This window comes from Nannobrachium achirus (assembly GCF_963921795.1).
Source record: "Nannobrachium achirus genome assembly, chromosome: 24".
NCBI lineage: Eukaryota > Metazoa > Chordata > Actinopteri > Myctophiformes > Myctophidae > Nannobrachium > Nannobrachium achirus.
Genome location: NC_137831.1, coordinates 27,462,874 through 27,472,326, shown reverse-complemented (window position 1 = coordinate 27,472,326; position 9,453 = coordinate 27,462,874). Strand labels below are relative to the sequence as shown.

The following is a 9,453-nucleotide window of genomic DNA, read 5'->3' as shown; positions in this document are numbered from 1 at the left end:
ATCGCGTCAGTAGTCTGCGCAACATTTACAGCAACAGTTTCAACTCCTCTGAAGGTAAATGGAAAATAAGCCCATCGAAATATGCAAGGCAGTGGAACAGCGGAAACTGTCTTGTTTATGGGAGGAGAAATATATTTTGACTGGCCAAAATATATATCAAAATATAACCTTTTTTCTCCCCCAGTATGGGCACCTTGCATCCACACACAGCACAGTACAGTACAGTACTGTACTGTAACTGTATACCACTGCAATACTGGCCTGCTTGTGCGTGTCTTTTGCATGTCACAAGTAAAGACGTCCTTTCATGCCTGCAAAAACGTGGGTTCCTCACCAAGCATGCTTCTAGCTTGTGTACTGTACTTAATTTCAAAGACTCCCGGCTTGATATGCTTTAGGTCAGGGGTGTTCAATGTTTATTTTTTAGGTGTACTGGACCACACAATACGTATCACAAACAGAACTGGTTCCACTGTGGAAGCATGACTATGGACCAGCACAAGTGATGCTGTCTCTATGACAACGCCTGCTGCTTATGCACGTAAAGTGTGTCCCAACCCAAAATGTCCCCCCATGTCCCACCCTCATGTGTGTGTGCGTGTGTGTGTGTGTGTGTGTGTGTGTGTGTGTGTGTGTGTGTGTGTGTGTGTGTGTGTGTGTGTGTGTGTGTGTGTGTGTGTGTGTGTGTGTGTGTGTGTGTGTGTGTGTGTGTGTGTGTGTGTGTGTGTGAGAGAGAGAGACCCCCTTGCACTTGTCTTCCTTTTGCCCAGAGGCGGACTTTAATGCTCTCCGTCCATTGGCCACAGTGGCTAATGGAGTCCATATCAGTCAGCAGTCACTTTGACTCTCTGTGCCCACATGCTTTAGATTAGAGAAATCCATGTTGACTGGTGGTGGATATTAAACCTAATTGTGACCTTCAGTCGCAGATTAGTATGTGAAACGGCACATGCTGACTCCGTCCGTCCGTACACTTTGGTAAGGTCTATGGGTTTGCCACTCTGACATCATGCTCTGACTTCACCGCGATGTCAGGGGAACCACACTAACAGAATCCCTTTTATGCCCATATATGGAGTTCCCTCATGTCAGCAATATTAAGCCCATATCTAACAGGACTTCATATGAGAATACCCATAATATGGAGGCCACATCGGTCACATACCACACTAACAGAATCCATTTATGGCCAAGACAGATGGCCAAGACGGCCCATATCTGTGTGGCTGGTTCTACAGACATCTCCATGTATGGGCATAAAAGGGATTGTATGTATGAAGTCAGATGTTATAGACTTCATATGACTTTCACCTAACGAATAACTGAGTAAGCATGTTTGGGCTCTCACAGCATATCTCCATGTTCAGTACGTGGATCTCCATATATGGGTACCAGGGGTCTCCATATATGGGTAACTGGTCCGATATACATCACTGGCCAGATGGCCAAGTCATGGCGCTTGTCGCCCTGAGGCGTCTTACTTTTGATCTGATCTCCTACTTTTGATGCTCTTGAAATTGAATCCTGAAAAGTATGTGCGATGTAAGTTTTATGTGCGATATTCACCCGACAGAGACGATTTCTAAACTGCCACAGATAAAGATGATGGAGAATATTTGAGATGGAGAATATTTGAACTTCTATCATGGCCAGGTACACTTTAGTCTAAAATCATGAGTGTTCATTTAGGGAGTGTAGCGCCCAGGATTATATTAGATAAATGACACCGGGTGAAAAGCAGGTTACAAAATTGTGTGATAAATTAAAAAAATCACACCCGTGTGAAGTGGAGCTGTGTGTGTGTGTGTGTGTGTGTGTGTGTGTGTGTGTGTGTGTGTGTGTGTGTGTGTGTGTGTGTGTGTGTGTGTGTGTGTGTGTGTGTGTGTGTGTGTGTGTGTGTGTGTGTGTGTGTGTGTGTGTGTGGATCATGTGTACCGATTTTTGTGACATTTGAAGAAAATATGTAGGAAAAGGAGCAAAAAGTGTGTTTTGGAGAAAATTCAAGATGGCGGAAAATCTATCATGGCGCAAATGGGCGTGGCCTATATGGGGAGATGCGTCATGACCCAAGGAATCCAGGGAAAAAATATTTTTAATTTTCCGACCTACGGTTCAAGAGTTACAGGCCAAAACGTAAAGTGGGGTGTTATGGCGCCACCATGCGGCCAAATGACACAATTATTTTTTATTTAATCCTTGAAATCATTATGAACCTCCTCTCCAAGTCTTGAAACTCTAGCCCCTATGGTTTGCGAGAGACAAATAATTGAATGTGAGTTTTTGCGATTCCCATTATAAGTCAATGGGGAAAATTAATTCACTAATAAATTAATATCAATTAAACTATTGAACCTTTCTCTTAGCAAGTTACTAGCCCACGATTCCCGAGTAAGCCGGTCGATTTGACATATGGCGCGAGTGTGTGGTGGCAAAACTGTGGGACTAGTAGCGTGCCGAAGTTTAGGAAGTTCAGGCTACATACACACAGACACACAGACACACAGACAGACAGACACACAGACCCACACAGCCACGTATAGGGAGCCTGTGCTTCACACAGCTCCAAAAAACAAAAAGACTCCAGCACCTGGCTCAAATACAGGTTCAAGATTTGCACACAATCTCCTCTGTGGGGAAAATAAATAGCCAAAGCCATTATCAGTATCGCCCAGGACTATAAGAACTTGGATCATTCTCAAATCACTTTTATTTTATTTTATTATTTACGCCTCAATTTCCCTCAATTTTCCCCACCCACCATCGCCACCTGTGAAAGAAGAAAAGAAATACATATTTCTTATTTTTTGTAGGTTTTGGAACAATCGGTGGCCTGCGATATTTTCCAGGTTATTAATGTTGTAAAAGGCTGCGAATAATACAGAGAGTAATGACCTGTGTCGCCAAGCAATACTGTGTGCGCTGACATTTAAGGCTTTTAATTTGTGTTCCGGCAGGTCTCCCCCCCCTCGCACCTCCCCTCTGATTGCACCAAGAGAGGTCTGGCTGGGACCCTCCACACACACACACACACACACACACACACACACACACACACACACACACACACACACACACACACAGAGGCAAACGCACACACACACACATACATGCACAAATGCATAGACACACCCATGAATGCATGTAAATGTAAATACACAGACGCACATGCATGCACGCACGCACGCATACGCATATACAAAGACATGCGCATGCATGCATGCAGGCATGCAAATAGACGTGTTTCACGTTCACGTGTATTATCAGTACATGCAGATGCACTTATCTGCATGTTTTACCTGCTACACGCGTGCATGCCATGGACACGCGCGTTGGCGCGCACGCACCCCCAGACAGGGGTTGATAATCCCGTATTATGCATCTCCTCACACACGCGTGCATGCACACAAGCTCACACACACACACACACACACACACACACACACGCACGCACACACACACGCACACACACCGAGGCCCACCCGTTGCTAGTAAATGCTGTAGATGTGGGTATGTAGTGTTTTTGCTGTTAAAGGTTGCAGGTGTCAGAGTTCACAAATTGCCTCGCTGTGCCCCCCCGATCGCTGCTTGAATGTCGCCCACAGTAGCCAGGAGCACTGGCAGTAATTACCAGTAGTGTCAGGGTGACTGACGCTGTGTGTGTGCGCGTGTTTGTGCGTGTGTGTGTGTGTGTGTGTGTGTGTGTGTGTGTGTGTGTGTGTGTGTGTGTGTGTGTGTGTGCGTGCGTGTGTGCGTGCGTGCGTGCGTGCGTGCGTGCGTGCGTGCGTGCGTGCGTGCGTGCGTGCGTGCGTGTGTGTGCGCGCGCGCGTGTCTGTGTGTGCGTGTGCGTCTGTGCTTAATGCCTGTGTTTGTATAATACATGTGTTGTCATCTAATTGCATGCATGTTCAAGTCAATAATGCTATAATAATGCTATAATTTGGTAGTAAGTAAGTAAGAAGTGTGTGTGTGTGTGTGTGTGTGTGTGTGTGTGTGTGTGTGTGTGTGTGCGTGCGGGTTTGTGTTTAGGAATGTTCACACATTCATTTACATTGGTACTTTGGTTTCAGGTGAGCGGGGCTGATGCAGATATAAGTACCTTATGCGCTTGAGTTATGCTCTTAACTTATTTACTTTCCCCAACCCCAGAAGCCCGGGAAACAGCCGTCGGTCCAGGCCGCTGCGCCCGAGAAACACGATAATTTAATTTGATTTCATTTATAAAATAATTATCCCAAATCGGATCGCCGATCGGCGGCCCAGTATTTCCAAGTTTGTTTACTTCCGGGTTAGCTCTGTTTCTTTCTGTTTGTTTACTTTCTAAACACTGTTGAGGCTAACTGGAGAACGGAAGAACGGTAAAATACTTACCTGGCAGGGGAGACACCATGATCATGAAGGTTCACCTTTGGTAAGGCTTAGCCATTGCACTCCATGCTTTGCTGACCCGAGCAAATTCCCCAAATGTGGGAATCTCGACTGCATAATTTCTGGTAGTGTGGGGACTGCGTTTGCGCTCTCCCCCGAGAAAATGTGTCCATGAATTAAATACAGAGGGTTTTCAACCTAAAAAAGACCTAAAAGGTCTTATTTGAGATGTTCCTTTTAGGCAGGTCTTTAACTCTACTTGTACTGTACATGTCAATTGTATTGACTATGCTTGTATTGTTCTCCATTTTTGTCGAATAAAATAATCAATCAATTAATAGAAAAATGAGTTAAGTAGAGCCCTATATCGTCCCTGTCGGGTGGAAACCTCATGTGTCCAAAACGTTTTTAGAAATTTTAAAAACGGCGCAAGTAGCAGATCTACAAGCTCGAAACACACCCCTCCGCGCTGTGTTGCGAGCATGCGGATCTGCTACTTATGATGCTTTTAGTGCAGGGGTCTTCAACGTTTTCAGGTCAAGGAGAGAGAGATGAAGCAGGGACCCCCTCAACCTGTTCATAGATTCCATATAGTGTCATTGTTTGACAGCACACTCGTCAGTGTATTTTGGATTCATGTCAATTTGTGTTTTCAGATTTGTAACCACTTGAACCGTCAATACTTAATAAACTTGACCTTTCACTCTGTACTTAGTCTGCTCTTTCTCCCCTCTACACCAAACCTCTTTGCCGAAAATAGTCGATCTGAGCTTGTAGATCGGCTATTTTTGGCTACAGTTATATGGACAGAATATGGGCACTAGGGTTCAAGTTGTTAATAAAAGGATTGGAAGATTTGGAGGACCCCCTGTAGTAACTCTGAGGACCCCTTAGGGGTCCCGGACCCCCTGTTGAAGACCCTTGCTGTAGTGCGATCAAGTAGGGCATTAATTTCAACAAAAAGTTAAAATATGAAGATCGATTAAGGTGTCTCCCCCGACAGCAACGATATACTTTGAACATCGCCTACAACGGCATGCTGGAAATAGGGATGCCAGGTTGGACGGGGAGCTCGCGGACATAACATTTACATTATTGGCGTCGGCAAACTCTAAAGGTAGTTTCAGAAGATGGATTCCGTGGTGTAACGCGTGGTCGAGTCGTCCTATGCAAGCTTGCATCGCATAGCGTCACGCGCTTAGATATTGGCTGGCGTATTAACTTGATTGTTGCGACTGGAGGGCGAGTTGATTGCACACGCTAATGCCCTCCTCAATTTCATTTTGCTCTCATTAAACGGCTCGCGAGTTTGTTGCGTCGGCATGCGTGTCTGTGTGTCTCTGTGTGTGTGTGTGTGCGTGCGTGCGTGTCAAGTGGGTGGCGTGAAGCAGCGTTTAAGACTAGGAAGCGGCATTTAATTTGTGCTGGCGTCGAGGCGGACCTCTTTCTGGATTGTTGGTTTCCATAATTGTCAAACAGCCCCCCCCCTCCTCCCCACACACACACACACACACACACACACACACACACACACACACACCCGACACCAGAGAATCATGGGAATTTAATTATGATGGGAACATTGTTTCCCGGGGCCCCCAGGGGCCGCAGCCTACGCAGGATGGGTGGCCCCCCCCCCGAGTGTCTGCCACCCAGAGACAGACGAGCACACGCACGAGTCCCCCCATGAAAACACACACACATCAGCATGCGCACGTGCATGCACGCACACAAAGTATTTACACACACACACACACACACACACACACACGGCAAATAACCTTTGCGTTTCCACATCACTTTGTTGCGGTGTACAGTATTTTCTTGCTATATTAGAGCCATTATTCGCATTCAGACTTACTGTAGTAGTATGCGGCTGGCCTGGCTGTCAGCGGGATTGGAACCGTTAACCCCTAGGGTTGTCAACCTTTTTTCTGCATCAGGGACCACTTGAAAATATGAGTTTGCAGCCCGTCCATCTGACCACTTAACTACGTGAACCAGTCGGTAGCGGTGTCGCCTCACCGCTAGAAGGTCCTGAGTTTGATTCCTGCGTGTTCTCTACAAAATGCATCATATGACCAGTTGTAGCATGCTGAAATAGTAAAATATCTAAAAACACAGATTGAACACAAAAAAGAACTCAGGATTGTGTTGATCGTGTCCCAAACAACAATAAAATAAGATTTGGTTGTCCCAGAGGTGAAGTGGTCCTTTAAGATCTTAGTCTTTGTTATTTGGGGTCCCACTTACAATATCGAGGCCCACAGGTTTGAGAATGGCTTAGTTTGAAGTCAGTAATTGGTTGAATTAAGCTCTCAATAGAGGCAAGGTAATCTGATCCCCTGGGTCAGTATTTTAGGAGGTACGTACACAGATTGCTGCAGGTGCTCTGTGTATTAGGGCCACACTTTGATCAGGTATAACAGGTCAAATAGAGCTCTTTGGCTTTTGGTTTCCATGACCAGGTGGCAGGTTCCAAATACAAGCTCTTCTCTCATCATCAAACGAGGGGGAACGTGATACTGTGACGAGCAAGAAAAGATAACGGATATCTGCACGTATTTTATTTTATTACGATCTCGAGTCACCTGAAAACTAAAATGTATTTTTTCTTTTTTTTTTTTTTTTTTTCTGGTGTGGTTGTTCAGACTAAGAATTTGATGGTTGTTTTGGTCCGGTCACTTGACCCATAAAGGCATTTAATCACATTAACCCGAGCGTTCCTATTCTGGGGCAAACGTTTGGGCGAAAATTTACCACGCTCACAACGCGTTGCGGCAGCGTTGTGAGCTTGTACCGCAGATCGGCTAATTTCGGCAAAGATGTTTTGTGTAGCGGGGAAATAAGCGGGGGATCTAGTATAAACCCCTGGGGACTCCGGTCAATGAAGTATGTACGGTTAAGGTCAAAATGTGTCAATATTTGGACTGTTAAAGGGTAGTTTTTTGTCCGTCCGTCCATTTCTCAATCTCTATGTTCTGTTCTCTCCATTTCTATGGCCTTGTTCAGCCAAATCACAGATTTGCTTGCAGTTTCAAACTGGAAGATTTGTCAGGTTCAGACATCGAAAATAGCTATTTTAAGGTCCTGTGTCCTGTCTAGTGTTCTGACTGAGAATCATCCTTCTATATGAAATGTGTATCCCATTTCAAACCACAGAAACGCAGGGAAAAATCTGTTTCCCTGACTTTTTGTTGCTGTTCTGACTTTGATCAAACCACTCTCATTACATACTGTAGGCTATTATGGAATCCGTAGGAGACGGTGGGGGAAGGAGCGCTTCTTTTCGGTTCACCAGTGTCGGCAGGTTACTGAGGTTTGGGTTAGGTTTAGGCATAGGCATAGAGGTTATTCAGGTTAACATTCACCAGCGTCAGCAGGTTAGCTACTCACCAGCATCAGGGTTACTGAGGTTAGGGTTAGGTTTAGGCATAGAGGTTAACATTCACTCAAGCGCAGTGCAAATTACCACAGCCGAGCGCTCCCGACCTCCGCTCTAGCCAATGACAAGCCGCGCCTTCTAATTTATTCGTCCCTGTCTCCTACGGATTCCATTATCGCATAGTGTAGGCTTTGCACAGCAGCCATATTGGGTCGGGTTTTCCGTTCTCCGTCACGGAAACCTTTTGCTGGTCAAAAAGGCAGAGAACTCCTCTAAACGTGGAATAAACACATGCTCCGCAGGTGCATGCATGTAGATAGATAGAAAGAATACTTTATTGGCAGATAAATAATTACAACAATGTCATCATTTCATAAAATCGCCAACGTGGACAGACAAAAAAAGCCGTAGCTTGTTTCCATTTTCCCCTCCTATGTCAGACACTGGCAGAATGGCTTCTTCTATCTTGTTTTTTTTATTTGTAACAGATCGCAGGTGCGTGGAACCTTCGGTCATAGAGTTTTAACGACGGGATTGCATCTCTTTTTCCATCCCGACTTGTTGTCGTTAACGTCGGTTTCGGACCATTTTAGGAGAATTGCAGAGTTCTTTAGTTTTATCTATTTTGTTTATTCGACGCAATAAGATGTTGGGAGTCCGGGGCCGGCGCGCACGTGCCGAGCAGGTGCACGTGTGACGATGTGTGAGCGCATTCCCCTGGCACACAGGAGCACAGAGAGAGTCTGTTGGTCTGCATCGTGGGTTCAGGGGCGTCACAAGGGGGGGAAAAGTGGGGCTGAGCTACTAGGGCCCAAGCTGGAGGGGCCTTGATTATGTTATACTTTAGCTATTGAAAAATAGCAGATATACAAGATGTGAGCTTGTAGATGTGCTATTTTTGAAAAGTCGTGAAAATGTGTGCAAATCTTTCAATGTATGTATTTTTTTAAGCGAACATTTGTAACTCAATTTTCGCTTCTGGGGGGTCCCTGGAACTAAATGTTTTGAGATGGGGGGTCCGTGGCGAAATACATAACATTTTTGGGGGTCCTTCACAAGTAAAAGTTTAAGCACCACTGGCGTGAAATCTGGCGTGAAATCTTTTCACGGTTTTTCGAAAATAGCAGATCTACAAGATCGCAGCGCTGCAACGTGAGCTTGTACATCTGCTATTTTTCAATAGTTAAAGCACAAAATAATGTAGTAATAATGCTAGTTCCCAGTCTAAATGGGTTAAACCTCCTCCCCCTTTGAAGACATTCATGGTGGGGCCCGCAGTGAATCCTTGTACCCAAGGCCCAGAATTTGGTGCAACACCCCTGATCGCGTCGGTGCCCGAGGCTGACCTTTTGATGAAGTAATGACCACCGCACCGCGGGTTCAACCCCCTCGCTTTGCTAAATTGTAACCAGAAACATGTTGTTAGTGTGATGAGGAGGAGGAGGATGATGATGATGGGGAGCTGATGTCAGAGTATCTTGGAACCGTCTCAAATATCTCCACACACACCCCTCTCTCTCTCTCTCTCTCTCTCTCTCTCTCTCTCTCTCTCTCTCTCTCTCACCTCACTTCACCTCTGCAGATCTTGGGTAACAGCTTCCAAATGTGCCTCAACCCCCCACACGTGTACACACGCGCACGCACACATGCAACGATTGAACCTACAATCAGGTGTCTTGACTGAGAACCGGTTTGACAGCGAA

General features: G+C 45.6%; 1 protein-coding gene across 2 annotated transcripts in view; it reads left to right on the top strand.

Moving 5' to 3' along the window:
- Positions 1–9,453, top strand: part of agap1 (ArfGAP with GTPase domain, ankyrin repeat and PH domain 1) — a gene marked incomplete at both ends in the record, with an annotated part of 387,500 nt that overhangs the window by 346,744 nt on the left and 31,303 nt on the right. The window lies entirely within an intron of this gene.